Below are 22450 nucleotides of genomic sequence, written 5' to 3'. Positions count from 1 at the left end.
GTGCAATCTCTGGGTCATAAGGCAATTCCATTTTTAATTATTTTTTTAATTCTCATTCAAGGACATTTTTATTGATTTTTAGAAAGAAGACAAAGGAGAGAGAGAGAGAGAGAAAATAACTTTGATCGGTTGCCTCGTGCATGTGTCCTGACTAAAAGATAACTGTGATATCACTTTCATCTCGTGGTAAGGGTTACATGAAAGAAAATTAAAAAATACTCAGCACTGTACTTCATCATAAAAGTTAGCTATTGTGTATCATATTAGTTTGCTTCTAATTTCAGTGAATATAACATAAATTGCCAATGTAGGCTTAGTTTTCATGGTTGTATGAAATTTCAAATTGGAGAGAACATTGCCTGTGAATATCTAGAACTGATTTTCAGAGTGTGGTCTGGTTCATCTTTGTCAGAATCACTTAGGGTCCTTGGTAAAATGTAGGTTCCCAGGCCCTGGTATAGACCTTGAAAGCCCCATCTCCACCCCACTCTGATTTTGCCATACTCTAAATTAAAAAAAAAAAAAAAGTTACTAGACGCACCCAAAGAAAATCTTTTGAAAACTCCTCATTAGAGAAAATGGCATTAATACAATATGTATAAAAATTAATTTTGCAGTGTCACTGACATGTAGATAGCAAGTTAAGTTTTTGCTAATTTTCCCATTACTTTGGTTGCATTATGTTGTGTATGAATTTGGTTGTTTATTTTGGGTGAGGGACATGGCAAGAGCAGCAACAAGAGATAGAGTTCTCTGGACTAATAATCAGGAGGAAGTAGGCTACCAGAACTTAACATTTGCAGCATTTTAGACTTGTACTTTATAGTACAGCTTAAAGAATTCAGTGTTTCTCTAACATTTAAACAACTGATAATTTCACACTTTAAAGGGAATCTGTTTGTTTTGTAAAGTCTGTATTTTATAGTTGAAGATGAGGTAAAGTAAAACCTTACTATTAGTTCAATAGCTTGGCTAGCAAAATTTCATTAAATTAAATTAAATTCTGTAAGCTTTGATTACTCTGTTAGTAACTGTAATGCAAAGATGCAAAAGAAACAGGGAACTCCAGAGACTCTGTAAGACTGGTACATAAGTATATGAAATGATAATATATAATATAATGGGCTCATAGATAAATGAATAATTCTATAGGGAATGGTTATAGAAGTTCTGTCAGAAGAGATGGCTTTTGATTTGGGTTGGAAAAAAAGGAACAGAACTTTACAATTGGTTCATAGAGGTGTGAAAAGATACATATATTAAATCCTGTATTCCTTAAAATGTAGACCATAGTCCGGCCAGTGTGGCTCAGATGTTGAGCGTTGACCCATTCACCAAGAGGTCGCCAGTTCGATTCCCAGTCAGGGCACATGCCCAGGTTGTGGGCCCAATCCCCCGTGTGGGGCATGCAGGAGGCGGCTAATTGATGTTCTCTCTCATTGATGTTTCTCTCTCTCTCTCTCTCTCACTCTCATTTCCTCTCTCTCTAAAATCAATAAAGGAAAAAAAAATGTAGACTCTAGGATGTCGGGGAGAAGAGAGGGAGCAGCAGGAAATGAGAGTAGAAAGGTAAATTTCAGAATGACCTTAAATAGATACATTCCATGGTTAATAGTTCCAGAGCCAGACCACCAAAGTTGAAATCTTGGCATTACCACTTACTTAGTGGCTGTTTAACTTCAGGCAAATTCACTGTACTTGTAGAAAGGGAAGGGGATACTAACTAATAGTACTTAATAGGGGATTATTAGAAGGATAAAATGCTTGTAATCTCTGTGTGGGTATAGGAATCTTTCAGTATTAGCTGTTTTCATGTCATCTTTATCATCCTCATCATCTAATTGTTTAGGTATTAGAAATGTATTTGTTGCCCTGGCCAATTTTGCTCAGCAGTTAGAGCGGCAACCCGCAGACCAAAGAGTTGTGGGTTTGATTCCGTTCAAGGGCACCTACCTTGGTTGCGGTTTAATCCCTGGCCAGTGTGTCTCACGTCGATGTTTCTCTCTCTCTTGACCCCTATGTTCTTTCTGAAGATACATGGAAAAATATCATTGGGTGAGGATTTAGAAAAAAAGAAAAGCTAATTTGTTGTTAGTAGTATTAACATTCTTGGAATGGATAGAGTTTATAAATATTTAGGATGAGTAAAGTATGAATTTGAAATAGGAGAGACTATAGGAGAATAATTTACACAGGCAATGAACACCTGAATTTAGGTGCAATGACAGTGGGAATGGCAAGGATAAAAAATATTGAGGAGACTTTGACATGGTAATCTGTTGGATATTGAGATTGAGAAAGTGAGAGCTGAGGATGTAGCTAACTTTTTAAGCTGCTGACTATTTTGTTTTTTTAAAAATACGGTTTTATTGATTTTTTTAGAGAGGGAGGGAGAGAGAGAAAACATCGATGTGAGAGAGACACATTGAATGGCTGCCTGCATGAATGACCCTCCCCCCCCCCCCACTGGGGATTAAGCCCCCAACCCAGGCATGTGCCCTGACTGGGAATCAAACTGGGACCTCTCAGTCCATGGAATGATGCTCAATTCACTGAGCTATACAGGCCAGACTGTTGACTGTTTTTTAAAGGTTTGTCTCATTTGGGCAGGTATGTGTGGTGTCAGATTTATTGAGGTATAAGTTACATACACTAAAATGTATCCTTTTCGATATACTGTTGTATGAATTTTGACAATGTACAGTTGCAACCACAACCACAACCAAGATATAGAACATTTCTATCACTGTGAAGTTTCCTAATACCTTTTTGTTGTTGTTATTAATCCTCACCACAAGAACATTTTTCCATTGATTTTTAGAGAGAGTGGAGGGGAGGGAGGGGAGAGAGAAACATCAGTGTGAGAGAGACACAAGAATTGGTTGCCTCCTGCACAACCCCAACAGGGCCAGGATTGAACCTGCAACCCAGGCACATGCCCTTGACCAGCAATTGAACTGGAGACCCTTTGTTCTGAGGGCCGATGCTATAACTGCTGAGCGAAACCAGCCAGGGTTCCTCATGCCTTTTTAAATCATTCCCCTCCCTTTATCTCTAGTCCGTAGCAACAATTAAATTATTTTTGGTTCCTGTAGTTTTACATTTTTCAGAATATGATATAAATGAGTTGTACAGTACCTAAGCTTCTTGCATCTGGCTTTATTTACTTAGCATAATGCATTTGAGATTCATTCATGTTATTGAGTGTATCAGTAGTTTATTACTTTTTATTTCTGAGTAGAATTCTATTATATAGATATTCCTCAGTTTGTTTATTCATTCACCAGTGAAGGATATTTTGGGGTTTTGTTCCTGATATTGGAAGTTTGTGTCGTCTTCTTCTTTTTTTTTTTCTTAGTCAGTGTGGCTAGAGGTTTATCATTATTTTTAGGTCTTTTCAAAGATCCAGCTGTTGGTTTCATTTAGTACATTGTTATTTTTCTGTTTCATTGATTTCTGTTCCTGTTTTTATTATTTTCTTTGTTCTATTTGCTTTGGGTTTAATTTGTTCTTTTTGTAGTTCCTCAGATGGAAACTTAAATTATTGATTTGAGACTTTCTTTTGTAATTGAAGTATTTAATGCTATACATTTTTCTCCAAGCAGTTGTTTAGCTGCATCCTGCAAAATATATGTTGTATCTTCATTGTAATTTAGTTCAGAATAGTTTCTAGTTTCCCTGAGACTTTTTGGCTCATTGATTATTTAGAAGGATTTTGTTCAATTTCTAAATATTTGAGGGTTTCCCAGATAGCTTTCTTTTATTGATTTTTAGTTTGATTCCATGTCAGAGAACATTCTATGATTTCATTTCTTCTAAATTTGTTAAGGTTTGTTTTATGTCCATGGATATGAACTACCTTGAATGTTTCATGTGTCCAGTGTTTTCTGCTGTTGTTGGATGGAGTGTTCTACTAATGTCAATTAGGTTAAATGGATTGATAGTGGGTTTCAGGTCTTCTGTATCCTTGCTGATTTTCTACTTGTTTTTTCAGTTACTGAGAGAGCAGTGTTGAATTCTCCAATATAATAATGGATTATTCCCCATTTCTGTTAGCTTTTGATTAATATATTTTTAAGCTTTTAAAAAAATATGCAGGAACATTTATAATCATTATGTCATTTTGGGATTGACCTTTTTATAATTATGCATTTTCCTTTATCTCTGATAATTGTATTTGTCTTGAAGTTTACTTTGATTAGTATTTTTATAATCTATTTTTTCCATGCTTTCTATCCTATTCTATATTTCCATCATAACTATATTGTATTAGAAGGGGATTTTTGTAGATGGCATTCAGTTGGGTCTTGTTGTTATTTATTTTTATTTTTTATATTTGGTTAATCCTCACCTGAGGATATTTTTTCTTTAAAAAAATTTTTTTGTTAATTCATTTATTTTTGTTATTGATGTTTCTCCTTTTTCCCCCATTGACATCCTCCTCCCAATCCCCCACTCCCCACCAGCATTATTGTCTGTGTCCATTGGTTATGCATATATGCATATAAGTTCTGTGGTTTGTCTCTTCCCTCCACCTTACCCCCTCCCTCTGAGGTTTGCCAATCTGAACCCTATTTCTGTGTCTCTGGGTCTATGTTGTTCATCAGCTTATTTTGTTCATTATATGCCACAAATAAGTGAGATCATGTGATATTTGTCTTTCTCTGATTGGCTTATTGCTTTTTCTATATAAGCTTGCATTTGTTTATTTTCTTCTTTTCTGTATTCTATTTAAAAAAAAAATTTTTTTTTTATCCTCACCTGAGGACATTCTCCCATTTTTTGTTCAGACAGAGTTTGGGGAGGGGGGAGAGGAAGAGAGAGAGAGAAACATCGATGTGAAAGGTACACATTGAGTGGCTGCGACCCACACGACCCAACCAGGGCTGGGGACAAACTGCAGCCCAGGTACGTGCCCTTAGCGGGAACTGAACCTGGGTCTCTCTGGACTGCAGGCCGATGCTCTAACTGCTGAACCAAACCGGCCAGACTATTTTTAAAATTTTTAATTAATTTATTTTTGGTACAGATATATCTCCTTTTCCCCCCATTGACACCCTCCTCCCAAGCTCCCCACCTCATCCATTGGTTATGCATACATGCATATAAGTTCTGTGGTTTATCTCTTCCCTCCCCCTACCCGCCCCCTCCTCTGAGGTTTGTCAGTCTGTACCTTGCTTCTGTGTCTATTTTGTTCATCAGTTTGTTTTGTTCATTATATTCCACAAATAAGTGAGATCATGTAATAGTTGTCTCTCTGAATGGCTTATTTTGCTTAGAATAATACTCTGCAGGTCCCTCCACGTTGTCTCAAAGGATAAGAGATCTTTCATTCTTACTATAGTTGCATAGTATTCCATTGTGTACATGTACCTCAGCTTTTTTGTCCACTCACCTACTGATGGACACTTGGGTTGTTTCCAGATCTTAGCGATTGTAAATAGGGCTGCTATGAACATATGGGTACATATATTCTTTCTGATAGGTGTTTCAGGCTTCTTAGGGTATATTCCTAGAAATGGGATCACTGGGTCAAATGGCAGTTTAATTTTTAACTTTTTGAGATAACATTGTAGTGTTTTCAGTAGTGGGTGTACCAGTCTGCATTCCCACCAGCAGTGTACTAGAGTTCCCTTTTCCTCACACCCTCACCAGCACTCGTTATTTGATGATTTGTTGATGGCAGTCATTCTGTCAGGTGTGAGATGATACTCATAGTCATTTTAATTTGCCTCTCTCTGATGATTAGTGACGTTGAGCATTTCTTCATATGTCTCTTGGCCATTTGTTATGTCCTTTTTGGAGAGGTGTCTATTTAGGTCCCCTGCCCATTTTTTAATTGGGTTCTTAGTCTTCCTTTTGTTGAGTTATATGAGCACTCTATATATTTTGGAAATTAATCCCTTATCTGATGCATCTTTTTCAAGATTGATGTGGCTATTTGGGTTTTTTGTGTGTGGAGGATTTTATATAAACTTTTGGAGTATTTGTTCTAGTTTCATGAAATTTGTTGATATTTTATTTTATTTTTTTGCATTTATCTTCAGATAGGGCAGGAGGGAGACAGGGGGGAAGAGAGAGAGAAACATCGATGTGAGAAAGACACATCGAGTGGTTGCCACCCACACAACCCCAACCGGGGCCAGGGACAAACTGCAACTGAGGTATGTGCCCTTAGTGGGAACTGAACCCAGGACTCTGGTCCACGCGTCAGTGCTCTAACTACTGAGCAAAACTGGCCAGGGCTGTTGTTGGTATTTTAATGGGGATTGCATTGAATCTGTAGATTGCTTTGGGTAGTATGGACATTTTAATGATGTTAATTCTTCCAATCCATGAACAAGTTACAGGCTTTCATTTTTTAAATATCTTCCTCTATTTCTTTATTCAGTGTCGTGTAGTTTTTTTGAAAATAAGTCCTTTACTTCTTTGGTTAAGTTTATTCCTAGGTATCTTAGGTTTTTTTGCTGCAGTGGTAAATGGGATTTTTTTTTTAGTTTCTGTGAGTTCATTATTGGTGTATATGAATGCCATCAATTTCTTGATGTTAATTTTGTATCCTGCTACTTTGCCAAATTCATTTATTAAGTCTAGTAGATATTTTATTGAGTCTCTAGGGTTTTCTATGTACAATACCATGTCATCTGCAAATAATAACAGTTTTACTTTCTCCTTTTCAAGTTGGATCCCTTTTATTTTTCCTTCTCGTCTAATTGCTGGGGCTATGACTTCCAGTACTATGTGAAATAAGAGTGGCGAAAGTTGGCATCCCTGTCTTGTTCCTGTTCTTAAGGGAAATGCTTTTAGTTTTTGCCCATTGAGTATGATGTTGGCTGTAGGTTTTCATATATGACCTTTATTATGTTGATATATGATCCCTCTATTTTCACATTGCTGAGCGTTTTTATCAGAAATAGGTGCTGAATGTTGTCGAATGCTTTTTCAGCATCTATTGATATGATCATGTGGTGGTTATTTTTAAACATTTTTTCTTTATTGTTTTTAGAGAGAGAGGAAGGGAGAGGGAGAGCGAGATGGAAACATCGATGAGAAAGAACATCGATTGGCCACCTTCTGCATACTCCACACTGGCAATCGGGCCCACAACCCGGGCATGTGCCCTGACCAGGAATTGAACCAGCTACCTCTTGGTGCATGGGTCGATGATCAACCACTGAGCCACTCCAGCCAGGCTGATCATATGGTTTTTATCTTTCATTTTGTTTATGTGGTGTATCACATTTATTGATTTATGATTTTTTTTTTATCCTCACCTGAGGACATTTTTCCATTTTTTGTTCAGGTAGAGTGAGAGGGAGAGAGAGGAACAGAGAGAGAGAGAAACATCGATGTGAAAGGAACACATCGAGTGGCTGCCACCCGCACGACCAACCAGGGCCGGGGACAAACTGCAACCGAGGTATGTGCCCTTAGCGGGAACCAAACCCGGGTCTCTCTGGACCGCAGGTCGACACTCTAACTGCTGAGCCAAACTGGCCAGGGCTGATTTATGAATATTTTAATAGCCTTGCATCCCTGGGATGAATCCCACTTGGTTATTTGAATAATTTTTTTTAATGTATTGCTGGATCTGATTTGCTAATATTTTGTTAAGGGTTTTGGCAGCTATGTTCATCAGGGATATTGGTCTGTAGTTTTCTTTCTTTATAGTGTCTTGATCTGGTTTTGAATTAGAATTATGCTGTCCTCATCAAACAAATTTGGATGTCTTCCTTCTTGAATTTTTTGGAATAGTTTGAGGAGAATGGGTGTTAGTTCTTTGAATGTTCGGCAAAACTACCCCATGAAGCTGTCCAAGCTGGGCTTTTGTTTGCTGGGAGTTTCTTGATTACGTCTTCAATTTCCTTAGTTGTTATTGGTATGTTCAAGTTTTCTATCTCTTCCCAGTTCAGTTTTGGGAGACTGTATGATTCTATAAATTTGTTCATTTCTTCTAGATTGTCCAATTTGTTGGCATATAATTGTTCATAGTATTTGTTAATGATCCTTTGTATTTTTGTGGTGTCAGTTGTTACTTCTCCTCTTTCATTTCTGATTTTGTGTATTTGGGTTCTCTCTCTTTGTTTTTTGGTGAGTCTGGCTAAGGGTCAATCAATCTTGTTTATCTTTTCAAAGAAACTTTTTTTTGTTTCATTGATGTTTTGAATTTTTTTTTTTTTTTTTTTTTAGTCTCTATGTCGTTTATTTCTGCTCTGACCTTTACTATTTCTTTCCTTCTATTTGCTCTAGGTTTTTCTTTTTGTTTGCTTTCTAGGTTAGCTAGTCAATTAGAAATTTTTCTTGTTTCTTGAGGTAGGCCTGTAGTGCTGTGAACTTCCCTCCCAGGACTGCTTTCACTGCGTCCCATAGATTTTGTGATGTGGTGTGTTCATTTTCATTTGTTTCCAGGAAGTTTTAAAATTTTTCCTTGATCTCCTTGGTAACCCATTCATGGTTTAATAACATGCTATTTAGCCTTTATGTGTTTAAATGTTTTTGAGTGTTTGTATTGTAATTGATTTCTAGTTTCATGCCATTGTGATCTGAGAAGATGCTTGATATGCTTTCAGTGTTCTTGAACTTGTAGAGACTTCGTTTGTGCCCTAACATCTGGTCTGTCATTGAGGATGTCCCATGTACACTTGAGAAGAATGTGAATTCTGCAGTTCTGGTGTGTAATTCTCTGTAGATATCTATTAAATCCATTTGATCTAGTGCTTCATTTAGAGTCTTTGTTTCCTTGTTAATTTTTTGTCTAGAGGATCTATCCAGTGATGTCAGTGGGGTATTGAATTACCCTGCTATGATTCCATTGCTGTTGATTTCTCCTTTGAAGTCCTCCAGAAGTTTTTAAATATATTTCGGTGCTCCTATATTGGGTGCATATATATGTTTACCAAGGTTTTTTTTTTTTTTTTATCCTCACCCGAGGACATTTTTCGATATTTTGTCCAGATAGAGTGAGAGGGAGAGAGATAGAGAGAAACATCGACGTGAAAGCGACACATCGAGTGGTTGCCACCCGCACGACCCAACCAGGGCTGGGACAAACTGCAACCAAGGTACGTGCCCTTAGCGGGAACCGAACCCGGGTCTCTCCGGACCGCAGGCCGACTCTCTAACCGCTGAGCCAAACCGGCCAGGGCTGTTTACCAAGGTTTTATCTTCCTGTTGGATAGATCCTTTCAGTATTATGTAATGGCCTTCTTTGTCTGTAATTATGGCCTTCATTTTTTTTTTTTTAATCCTCAGCCACGGACATTTTCCGTTTTTGGTTTAGGTAAAGTGGGAGGGAAAGAGAGGAAGAGAGAAAGAGAGAGAAACATCGGCGTGGAAGGGACACATCGAATGGCTGCCACCCGCATGACCAACCAGGGCCAGGGACAAACTTCAAGCGAAGTACGCGCCCCTAGTGGGAACTGAACCCGGGTCTCTCTGGACCACAGGCCGACACTCTAACCACTGAGCCAAACTGGCCAGGGCATGGCCTTTATTTTGAAGTCTATTTTATCAGATATGAGTATTGCAACCCCAGCTTTTTTTTTCCTTTCAGTTTGCTTGGAAAATTTTTTTTCATTCCTTCACTTTCAACCTATGTGAGTCTTTTGTTGTGAGGTGGGTCTCTTGTAAACAACATATATATGAGTCATGCTTTCTTATTTATTCAGCTGCTCTGTGTCTTTTGATCAGAGCATTTAATCCATTTACATTTAAGGTTATTGATATGTACTTATTGCCATTTTTGTTTATTATGGTTATGTTTCTCTTCCTGTTTTCTGCTTATTACTGCAGTCCTTTTAACATTTCTTGCAATGCTGGTTTGGTGCTAATGTATTCCGTTGGCCTTTTTTTTGTTTGTTTGGGAAGCTCTTTATTTAACCTTCTATTTTGAATGATAGCCTTGCTGGATAGTAGTCTTGGATTCAGATCCTTGTTTTTCATGACCTTGATTACTTCATGCTGTTTCCTTCTGGCGTGTAGTGTTTTTATTGAGAAGTCAGCTGATAGCCTCATGTGGGTTCCTTTGTAGATAACCTGTTGCTTACCTCTTGATCCCTTAAGGATTCTCTCTTTGTCTTAAATTTTTGTCATTTTAATTATTATGTGTTTTGGTTTGGGCCTCTTTAGGTTCTTCCTACTTGGGGCTCACTGTGCTTCTTGAACTTGTAAACCTTTTTCCTTCACTAAGTTAGGGAAGTTTTCTGTCAGTTTCTTTTTTTTTTTTAACCTCACTCGAGAACATTTCTCCATTTTTTGTTCAGATAGAGTGGGAGGAAGAGAGAGAGAGAAAAACATCCACGTGAAAGGGACACATTGAGTGGCTGCCACCCGCATGACCAACCAGGGCCAGGGACAAACTGCAACCGAGGTACGTGCCCTTAGTGGGAACCGAACCTGGGTCTCTCTGGACTGCTGGCCGACTCTCCAACCACTGAGCCAAACCGGCCAGGGCCTGTCAGTTTCTTTAAATATATTTTTTAACCCTTGCTTATTTAGTTCTTCTTCTGGAGCTCCTATGATGTGGATGTGGTTACATTTCATATTGTTTCACAGTTCTCTTTAGCTGTCTTCCTGTTTTTTAATTGTTTTTCCTTTTTGGTTCTCTGATTGGTTAATTTTTTTTCTACCCTGACTTTTATTTCACTGATTTGATCCTCGACTTACTCTGCTGGTTATTCCTTCCAGTGTGTTCTTTATTTCTGCTATGTCATTCTTCAGTTCTGCTTGGTGGGTTTTCATTTCCAATTGGTTGATTTTCAATATTTCTGTATTACTCCTGTGCTCTTGAGCTCTTTACTTGTGCTGTTGAGCTTCCTTATAATCATTACTCTGAAGTCTACCTCTGATACCTTACTTAATTCCATTTCAGTTATCTCTTCTATAGAATTCTTTTGTTTTCATTTGGGATTTGTCTCTTTGTTTTACCATTTTGGCTGTCTCGGTAGGTTTTGGAGCCTGTCAAATTTTCCCTGTGGGTGTTGGTGTTCTGCTGATTGTGGCTCCCCCTACTGGGTTTGCAGGAGGACCCATGTTAAGCACCATTGTCAAGTCTAATTTTTTTGGTAGATTTGCAGGCCAACCGAAGGTTCAGATACCCTCTAGCTTTTTCCTGCAGGCTGTTAGTCTCAGTTACTTGATGAGCCTCTGTTTGTAGCCCTCCGTTGAATGAAACATTTCTCAGGTGTACAGGATAAGAGGATTTTCAGTGGGTGGGGCAGTGGCTTTTTTTCTCACCTTGCTTGGGGGCAGTCTGCAGCTGTTAGTGAGCCTCAATTTGCATTTCTCTGGCTTGGCCTGGTGGTGGTAAATTTTTGAGGGAGGGGCTGTTGCTTCTCCCTGGGGCTCTGGCACAGGGTTCTTTGAGTAGGATGGCTACTGTACTATGAGGGAGTGATTCAGCATAATACTCCTGGTATCCTCCTTCCCAGCTCTTTCCTGAGCCACGAACCCCCCAACTCTCTTTGCATAGTTCCAGTACAGTGTGCCCTCCCTCGGTGGGAGTCCGAGGTGAGTGGCTGGTAGCCGATTTAGAGCTTTGGGCCTTCAGAGAAATGCCATTTTTCCCCTGTACCTCTCCTTGCTGGACAAAGCCTCAGCTCTGGTGATCTCAGCCAGGTGTTATGTGGGCGCCTTTCTCTGTCCCGCCACTCTTTGCTGTGGAGCCAGCTTGTGGTTTTAACCTCCCCCTCGACTTCTCAGAGGGAACTGCTCACAGCTAAATCAGCCTTCAGCTGCTGTTCGTGGGCTCCCAACCCACCCTTTTGCACCTCCGCAGTTTCTACCAGGCTCTATTTGTTGTCCTATTTTTGTCCCTGGTTATAAAGGTTCTATGCAGCTGCTTTTCAATTGTTTTTCTCGATGATTTGTCTTTGTTTTAGTTGTAATTCCAGTTTGGTCCTGGGAGACGGTCTGTGTAGCTTCCATTCACTTTGCCACCATTTTTTGTCTTTGTTATACTTTAGAGCAACAGTTTTCAACCTTTTCATCTCATGGAACACACAAACCAATTACTAAAATTCTAGCAGCACACCAAAAATTGTAGTTTTTGCCAATCTCACACCCACACACACAAAAAAGATATAATTTTGATTTATTTACATCAGACAGCTATTGTTGTGTTGGCTGTTGTCATTTCACTAAGGGAAAGAGGTCAGTGCCCTTAATAGTCAGGTTTTGCATGTTTTAAAAATTTTTTTTGGCACACCAGTTGAAAATCGCTGTTTTAGGTCAATCTCAGGCTGAACCTTAGCCATTGGTTCCCACTAGATAGTTTGGGAAATCTAAGCTAAACTAAATAACTTAAAGTGGATTATCTAGTTGAAGAGGTATGCTGGCTGTTTTTATTGCTAGATATCAGTCTTTCAAAGCCTTGGGATAGTATCTGGTGAAGAGATAACACATATGTAGTGAAGGGGACATCTGACATGGCTATACCACAGAAAAGAGTAGTGGATGAGTTTATAGAATAATAAAGAAGATGGTAGTAGAGTAATATAAGAAGTAAAATCACTGTCAAATCAGCATACATATCTATGCCTGGCCACAACAACTAGTTCCTAAAATTTTTATTGAGAAACATCTGTCACATCAGTGGGTAGAACTACCCTGTATAAATGTTAGTTTATTTAGAATATAGGAAGTACAATGAAAAAAATTCTCTTCTATATTTTTCAAGAGAGAGTAATAGTAATAATTCTCTTCTGATATAAGGATTTATTTAAAGATTTATTTATCTTAAGTGTTGTATGGAGCAGTGGATTTGGGGATCGTTTTCTTTATTTTCTGTTATCAGTAAAGAAAAAGGAAGGAAATAAAGTAATATTTGAATTCATGCCTTATATATTATATTCTTGCCTCCAAATTAGGCTGTATTTCTTCTCATTTATGAAATGAGAATACTCAGGCTTTGAGAGTTAAGTAATTTAGTATTTCAGAGAGTTATTAAATATAGGATTTCAACTCATGTCTATTTAGTTTTGAAACCTGTGTTTTTAAAATCTTGTCACAGTATGATGTAATATAATTTAGCCAAAATTGAATATCTATTATGAATAGGTATCATACTAATAAGCTTGCTTAGTTTGAAAGAACACAAAATAAGGCATAATATATACCAGCAGTTTCCCCATTCTTGCTTCTAGTTGGAGGAGTGTCTAGTAGCACCTCTAAGACTGTCTGGTATAGGATTGTCTTTAGTCTTAAGGGAAGCATAGAGAATACATACACTCATAAATCAGTGGACAGAGTGATATGGAAAATTTGGTAGAACAGATTAGAAAAGAGGCACTTTAAGTAGAAATAGTTTTCAGCCTTTTAAACCAACATTTTGATTTGATAAATAATATGCCGTAATGTTAGAAATTTCAAAATGTACATGATTTCGGAAAGAACAGCAGTGGTGATTCTAAGAGAAAAAAATTTCAATTTAAGAAATACTTTTCTATATCAATCATGTAATATCAATGTGGATTGGTCTGCTTACTTGCCAACAGGCTTGTCATTCCCACGGAGTGTGGAGATCTGCAAGTTTTTTTAATTTATGGGAATCTTCATTTTCAATGTCAGAAATGCAGTAAAAAATATCAGCTTTACAAAATAGATAATCAAGGGAGGATAAAGTTTGCTTATTTGGAGGCAGGGTGAACCAGAAGATGTTTTCCCCCTGAAATTCTTCAGATTGTTTTTTTTGCAAGTTATTTATTAACTGAGTCAAACTTAAATGATAAAAACTATCCTTGGAGATATTTTGGTCTAGAAGAGACATAAATAAGAGAAATGTTCCTCTCATTGTTTTAATATATATATTTTTTAGTAGTAGGACTTTATTGAAATGTTTTAGTACAGTGTTTGGAAGATCTTAAAATCTTACATTCTAAACCAATAGAAGCACTGCCAGTGATAAATTCCTGGATCTAGTGGACATCTTACCTAACAAAGGACAGTTATCACATGAATATCTGTAAGTTGATTAGTATAAATTAAGTTGGAGGCTGAGTGGCTTTGGTACGTTCACATTTCTCTGGCTCCTCTTTTTGGCTAGACCACCAAGTCTGCCTGCATTTTATCTGCCCAGGACTAACATCTTCGGTGGTTTCACTTCAAAGTTTCCACACCAGCAGAAATAAAAGCGCGAGTGCAGGGATGAGATGTTGAACTGAAACCAAATAGCTCAGGTCCACACTGCCACTGTGTCTGGCTAAGTCTAGTCTAATTAGTTAATCAGTGTGTTAGAAGTACATTAAAGCACACACATGATGCTAAATAATGTAACAAACAGTTCTTCATTCAGAGAATAAGATTTTCTATCATTTTTAAAAATCTTCAGATCATTCTTTTGAAATTCTTTTACTAGAAATGTTAAATGAAATGATTACCTTCAAATCAACTGGTTTTAGTTATGTCCATAGGCATTATCCAAATGTCCATAGGCATTATCATTCTATATCTATATAGAAGTCTTTATCCTAGAGTCACCTTTTGGCAACCCTGAAATATATAAATTATGAACTTCCACATTGGCATTTATATACTCGAAAGTTGTGACCTCAAAACACTGACAGGACAAAGGAAAAAGTCACCTGTCAGAACAAGTCAAGATGACAAAAATACTTCTGATTTATGACAGTTCACAAATCAAATAACCACCGCCTTCCCCCAAAACTGGAAATAAATGATCTCGAGCTATAGAAGGAGAAACAGTAGATTCTGGAGGATACAAAGATCTGATGCTTTTGTGTTCTAATTGCTGAGTCCTAAAGCTACAAAATCAGATACAAAGGCACTAGTCAGAAGCCAGCAGGCTTGCTCCATGCTCCCATCCTGGATTTATAGTGGGACATGGCTGAACAGGTAAGACACGGATTCACCATTGTGGGTCCTTGGGGATTGCCTCGGCCAAGATCATCGAAATGTCAATAACCTGGATCTTGGAGCAGTGAATCATTTTGTCCTCTTGTGGAATTGTGTTTGTGACAACAACCGCCTCAAAGGAGGCACTGTTTATTCTGGAAATAGCCGGCCCAGAGAAGATCCCATGAGCGAGGATAGCATAGACTTTGGTGGCTCCAGCTGAGATCAGTTTGTCAGCAGTGTGGCAGATTGTGCTACATGTGTCGGCCATGTCATCCACTAGGATGGCCACGTGGTTCTTCACATCGCCCACCAGGACCATCTGGTCCACTTCATTCGCCTTCTTTCTGTCTTTGTGAATCAAGGCAAATTCCACATTCAACTGTCCGCTATTAATGTGACCCTTTTGGCCCCGCCCACATCAGGGGAGATGATGATACAATTCTTCTAGTCGCTGATGTTCTCCTGAATCCACTGCAGGACCGAGGGCTCCGCGTACAAATTATCCACAGGAATATCAAAGAACCCCTGGATCTGAGAGGCATGTAGGTCCATGGTGATGATGTGGTCTGCACCAGTGACTGACAACATATTGGCCACAAGTTTTGCAGAAATCGGAGCACGACTCCTGTCCTTTTTGTCTTGGTGGGCATAAAGAAAACACGGGATCACCGCGGTCACCCTGGACGATGATGCGATCTTGCAGGTGTTGATCATGATGAGAAGTTCCATCAGGTTGTCATTGATCTCTCCACAGCTACTCTGGATGATAAAAACATCTTTGCCTCTCACACTTTCACCAATCTCCACACTGATCTCCTGGTTGCTGAACTTCTTGGTGACCACCTTGCCCAGCTTCAGGCCCAGCTGATTGGCCACACGCTGGGACAGGTCCTGGTGCAAGCTGCCGCTGAAGAGCACGATGTTAGTCATCTTGAGACTCAGCGGGTGCATGGTGGAGACGGAGGCAGCAGTGGCACCAGAGCCTGCAGCAGGAGCGGGAAAGCATGCTCCTCGCATTGTTTTAAATGGAACTTTTGGGCATGTCATTGTGAAAGTATTTCCTTCAGTCTTCAGAAAAATACTGGATGAGTTTGCTTTTTTGTATGTGAAATCTTGAATTTTAAATGCTTTATTTGGTCAAAAATGAAGAAATGTTAAAGCACCAATTTTCTTTATACAATTTTTTGGATATTATATTTGCTTGGGGTAGTATTTTTCTAGACTCTTGATTGCAAATGACAACCCGGCTAAACTAAGTACAATGACAACAGAACTGATGAAATTCTGAATAACGAAGAACTTGGATAGATCTGTCGACAAGAATATGAAATGTTTCCAGGATACTTTATTATAATTTTTGTTCATATAGAGTGGGAGGGAGAGAGAGGAAGAGAGAGAGAAACATCAACGTGAAAGGTACACATCGAGTGGCTGCCACCCGCATGACCCAACCAGGGCCAGGGACAAACTGCAACCGAAGTACATGCCCTTAGCAGGAACCGAACCCGGGTCTTTCTGGACAGCAGGCTGATGCTCTAATCGCTGAGCCAAACCGATCAGGGCGGCTTATAGTTTCTTAATGTTTCATCTGTGTCTGTTAGCTTCATTCTATCCTGTCTGAACTAGCAAGTATTTATTGAATACCTATTATGTGCTAGATATGATTGTAGTTAGTGAAGAAGCAAATAATGAAATAAGACAAAGTCTGTACTTAAGGAGCATAATTTCTAGTGCAGAGACTTTCTCTACATAGTAGGGAACAAGGCCATGGATCATTCCAGACTCATATTTTCATCTGCAAGACCCATGAGGCAAGAGGGCTTCTTTCCCACCAACTCCAGCTAGCAAAATTCCAGGAAAGGACTGTGTTAGGTTGTGTGCCCATTCCAGAATCAGTTACTGCACCCGTAAGGATAAGGTATTGTTATTAACTAGGAATGGGTCATTTACGCAAGCTACACAGGGACCAGAGTCTGTTACCAAAAGAAGGGAAGTGGTGGGGGGAAAGTGTATCTAGACAGCCCAGATGATAAGTTTTTCTTGGTGTTTGCATTTTGAAGTTTGATTCCTTGTATTCAGTGCTTCAAACAAACTTAACCACATATGCCCATGCTTTACTAATTTTGAAATCTTGAAAGTGTTGGTTTTCTCCTAGTTTCTAAGTATAGGGTAATTGTGATCTTTATTTTGATGTCTAAAGAGTCAGTAATTTGCCCTGGCCGGTTTGGCCCAGTGGTTAGAGTGTTGGCCTGTGATCCAGAGAGACCCGGGTTCCGGTTGCAGTTTGTCCCCGGCCCTGGTTGGGTCGTGCGGGTGGCAGCTACTCGATGTGTCCCTTTCACATCAATGTTTCTCTCTCTCCCTCCCGCACTATTTGAATAAAAAAATGGAAAAATGTCCTCGGATGAGGATAAAAAAAAAAAATTAAAAGTCAAGTAATTTAATGATTTAATATATTGTTTCCCACATAATTTGCCTCCTTGATAGGGAAGTTGTAGTCTTCTGGGTTATAAAGACATAGTGTTTTGTTTTTGTTTTTTTTTAATCCTCACCTGAGTATATTTTTTCATTTATCTTCAGATAGAGTGGGAGGGGGAGGGAGGGAATGGGGGAGAGAAAGAGAGAGAGAGAGAAATATCGATGTGGGAGAGAGACATTGATTGGCTACCTCCCACACGGCCCCGATCAGGGCTGGGAACCAAACTGCAACCCAGGTACATGCCCTTGACTGGAATTGAACCCATGACTCTTTGGTCTGAGGCTCTAACTGCTGAGCTAAACTGGCCAGGGCATAAAGACATAGTTTTGAAAGTTAGTGTTACATGGTGTTTCAGTTTGGGTTCCCCCAAAAGAAGATCCTGAGATAAGGCCTTATTTGGTTGATCCTAGGAAGGACAAAAGTCAATAATGATGCATTAATAAGTAGTATACCACAAGGGGCAACTTGAGTTCAATCCTGCTGAGCATCTCTGTTGTATCATGTAGAACATAGCTCAGAATTGTCCCATTTCGGGATGAGGAAATTAGGGTATTTATCCACTACCTCTTATCTTTCAGTGGTTGAAGGTTTTTAGGGGTGTTAACTCTCGGGCACTTCCTGCTTGTCCTGCTGCCAAATTGAGTATGCTTCTTCAGTTAGAGGAAGCTCTCTGTCAGAGAAGTACAGGTGCTTGAGAAACTGTCCGGAGGAACTGTTCATAAAAATTACAAGTGCCTGCCATATGGCTGTATTTGGATATGGGTAGGACATTGATAGATAACAGTTGTAAGTGGTGAAAGATACTGTATATCCTCAAAGCAGGTGAGTTTTCCTTTGATTTTCACCAAAATTCCAATATATTGCTAGAACAACATAAGTATCTGCATTACCCATGCCCCTCTCACCCTAGTTCAGCTTATTTGCTCCACATTATGGTAGTTAACATTGTCTGCTGAAACAGAAATGTCAGTGACTTAACACAAGAATGGTTTATATGGCTATTGGAGGTTGGGTGGCTTCTTGGCAGAGTTCTCCTCCAAACAATAACTCAGAGACCCAAGCCGAAATTCTACTATCTCAGGTTCCTTTCTGTCCACTATGTAGACAGGAGAAAGTATAGAGAAAGGTATATCTGTTCTTAAGTAGTCTTTGGATATGTCATTTCAAACAAGAAGGGAGGCACTAACTGTCTTTGATCCACTTTGCAATGAATTTTCACTCAGCTTTCAAGGTTTCATTAAATACCTTCTCTTTGTCTAATATACATGAAAATCCTCCTCAGTTTCAGCTCAAGTCCAGGAAAGCAGTCGTAAGAGGAGGGCATGTTGAACATGAGGCCTCAGCTCAGGATATGTGTTTGTTTCTCTTTAGATGACTTCAACATGGTCATTCTTCAGGTCTCAGCTTGATGACACTTCCTGTTCCATAAGCTTCCAGAGCAGTCTGTACTTCTCCCTTCTTAAGACTCATTAATCTTTTTTGACTGCTGTTTGGAACCTACCAATCCCATCAGACTGAAAATGAGCTTAGGGCCTGGGATACGTTCATTTCAAATAATTAAAAAAATTTTTTTTTTTTATCCTCACCCAAGGATGTTTTTCCATTGATTTTTTTTCAGATAGAGTGTGAGGGGGAGAGAGAAACACTGATGTGAGAGAGACACACTAGGGCTGGGAATTGAACCTGCAAGCCAAGGCATCTGCCCTTGACAGGGAATCGAACCCGCAACTCTTTGGTCCTCAGGCCGACGCCTAACCACTGAGCCAAACCAGCCAAGGCTAATTTTTAATTTTTAAAAATAAAAATAATATATGTACATGATTTCAAGAAGTTTATGCCTTTCAGAAGGATTTAAAATGAAAATTAACTAATCTTCTTCATGACCTCTATTAGTAGTTTTAAAAATATTCTTGCAGAATTTTTATATAGTGATACACACACATAAAAACTCTTTTTTTTTTTTTTATCCTCACCTGAGGACATTTTTGCATTTATCTTCAGATAGAGCAGGAGGGAGAGAGGAAGGAAGAGAGAGAGAGAAACATCAATGTGAGAGAGACACATCGACTGGTTGCCATCCACACGACCCCAACCAGGGCCGAGGACAAACTGCAACCCAGGTACATGCCCTTAGTGGGAACCGAACCCAGGTTTCTCTGGTCCTCGGGCCGACGCTCTTAACTGCTGAGCCAAACCGGCCAGGGCCAACCTCATTTTATAAACACATTTTATAAACTATTGACATATTTAGTAAAATGGTATCATACTGTATACAAAGTTACACATATTTTAACTGTTAAGCTTATTTTTTACACATAGAGCTACCTATCTCTTCTTTAGAAGGGGACTATATTTAACTTTTTTGAGATATAACTTACATAGTGTAAACTTTATTTTTATATTGAAATTGTATTCCTGTGTTGATGTATAATTAAATAAGTGTTTATTGAATGCATAAGACAGGAGATGGCAGGAGAGGCATATATGTAGCTTAATGTTTGAAGTTCTTGTATTGTAAAATATGTATAATGTACCAGGGATGATGCATAGATTTTTTAAAAAATCTTCACAACAAGTCTTAAAGGAAGTATTATAATTATCCCCATTTTACAAATGGGGAAACTGAAAGCACAGAGATGTAAATAACATATGCAAAATCATACAGGTAGTGAATGACAGATGAAGGAATTTAATCTAGACAGTCTGGTGACAGGGGCTCTGTTTTAGTCACTGAATTCTACTAGGAGCTCTAGGAAAAATAGGAAATATAGGCTGGAGCAGATTTGGAGTTTTCAAATGCCAGATTAAGGTTACAGATTTTGCCCTAACTGGGTAGTTCAGCTGGTTAGAGCATTGTCCTGATATGCCAAGGGTTGCGGGTTCGATCCCTGGTCAGGGCATATACAAAAATCAACCAATGAATGCATAAATAAGGGGAACAACAAATCGATGTTTCTCTCAGTCTCTCTTTTTTCCTTTCCTCTCTCTCTCAAATGAATTTTTTAAAAAACCTTAACTGTTTATATAAAAAATATTACAGATTTTATTCATTGTGTGTTGTGGAATCATTAAAAACTTTTGAGAGAAATAACCTGAACAAATGGTAGCAGAGTGTAGGAAGGGATGGAGGGAAGGAGAAACTGAAGGCAGATTAGTTTGGTGCAATGGTCAGATCAAGAAGTGATAAAACCTGAAATTAGGACAGTAGTAATGGGTATGGAAAGGAAGGGATGGATGATCAGAAAGGTATTGTCTTGGTGAATCTTAAGTTTTTGGTTAGGAGGGTTACAGGAGAAGAAAAGGGTGAGTGATTTTGGGAGACCAAGAGTGCTTCTACCTCTGGGCTCTTTCACTTGCTCTTCTCTGGATTGCTTCTTAGATACTCTTGGCCTCTCTCCTGTGTCTGTCCTAAGGCCTCTTTTTAAACGTCACCTTACTAGAAAGGCCTTCTCTAACTTGTGTATAAAATGGCAACCCCATGCCCTGGACGGGTGGCTTTGTTGGTTAGAGCATCATTCCAATTGCAAGTTCAATCATTGGTCAGGGCACATACAAGAATCAAACATTGCCCTGGCCGGTTTGGCTCAGCGGTTAGAGCGTCGACCTGCGGTCCTGAGAGACCTGGGTTCGGTTCCTGCTAAGGGCACATACCTCGGTTGCAGTTTGTCCCCGGCCCTGGTCGGTCGTGCGGGTGGCAGCCACTCGATGTGTTCCTTTCACATCGATGTTTCTCTCTCTCTCTCTGTTCCTCTCTCTCCCTCTCACTCTACCTGAACAAAAAAATGGGAAAATGTCCTCGGGTGAGGATAAAAAAAAAAAAAAAAGAATCAAACATTGAATGCATAAATAGGTGAAACAACAAATTGATGTCTCTCTCTCTCTCTCTCTCTCCCTCCCTCCCTCCCTCCTTCTATCCACTCCCTTTCTCTCTAAAATCAATTAAAAAATAAATAAAATTTCAGCCCCATACAACATGCTCCCCAACTCCTTTGCCCTACTTTTTCTCTATTGGCGCCTGACATACAGGGTGTCTCTCCCAAAATGTATACAGGGTGTCTGTAAATTCTATTACATTTTGAAAATGAAGTATATTTTAATAAACACTGGCTTTTATAATTCAAAGTATGTGTATACATTTTTGGGGGGACACCCTATATTAATTGATGGTTTTATGGTCTCACTTTCCCTATTAGGGAATATAAGTTTTACAACAACAGGGATATTCCTATATTTTTCATTTCTATATCTATATAAATATTCAGTAAATGTTTATTGAATGAGTGTCATGGAAAGTAGGCAACACAGGAAGATGAATGGAGAATGTAGTAGAGTAATAGGGTCAAAATTGCTAGCAGCTCATCTCTTCACATATATGACAGGCAGTTGTAAATCTATGTCTCATATAAGTGGGAGAGAGAGAGTTAAAGCTAATGGTGTGGATGTTAACAAGTACAACATGATGCATGCATTGATTGATATTAAACTTCTAAAGCACCTTTTGAAATATGAAACTTCAAAATAAGTTTCCTTTTTTATTTTGTTCCTTTATTGTCACTCTCTGAAGATAGCTATTAACAAGTGTTTATTGATTACAAATGCATCTGTTTAGTTTAGTTTTTAAAAAAATTATTTGCAAGAGATGTGAAAATCTACATTGGGAACCCAGAAAGAAGCTATGGCATACTTATGAACTACGGTAGCATGAACTTTGGTTACAGCTGGCTGATGTATATGCTAGATGGCTAAGTCCTTGCTTCACCACCAAGCATTTCCTCTTACTATTTGTTTTGGACTTAAATTTAGTGTAAAAAAGTTAGTAGTGCCTCTTTTAGAGTGATTAATTAAAAAGTTAATTCCTTTCTACCCTATGTCTTAAAGCTTTTATTTCTTTCCCTTCATAAGGAACCTTATTTAAAGGTTCATGTCTAAATTCTCACTTTTTCTAGTCATGCCTCCAACTACCCAATATGACTTCTGCTGTTGACTTGATGTTATTGAAATACTTTTGAAAGGGAGTGCAATGTCCTCTACATGCTAGGTGTTTTATATTGTTTTTTAATCCTCACCCGAGGACACTTTTCTGTTTATCTTTATATAGAATGGAAGGGAGGGAGGAAG

The 22450-nt window shown here is 38.7% G+C and overlaps 1 protein-coding gene and 1 pseudogene across 1 annotated transcript in view; one reads left to right on the top strand and one right to left on the bottom strand.

Annotated features, from left to right (window-relative positions):
• Positions 1 to 22450, top strand: part of FAM117B (family with sequence similarity 117 member B) — a 106171-nt gene that overhangs the window by 4203 nt on the left and 79518 nt on the right. The window lies entirely within an intron of this gene.
• On the bottom strand, positions 14827 to 15783 carry LOC118625768 (annotated as a pseudogene).

The sequence above is a fragment of the Molossus molossus genome, unplaced genomic scaffold (assembly GCF_014108415.1).
Source record: "Molossus molossus isolate mMolMol1 unplaced genomic scaffold, mMolMol1.p scaffold_m16_p_11, whole genome shotgun sequence".
Classification (NCBI taxonomy): Eukaryota; Metazoa; Chordata; class Mammalia; order Chiroptera; family Molossidae; genus Molossus; species Molossus molossus.
Note: the sequence above shows the minus strand (reverse complement) of the source record. Positions and strands in the feature narration are given on the sequence as shown.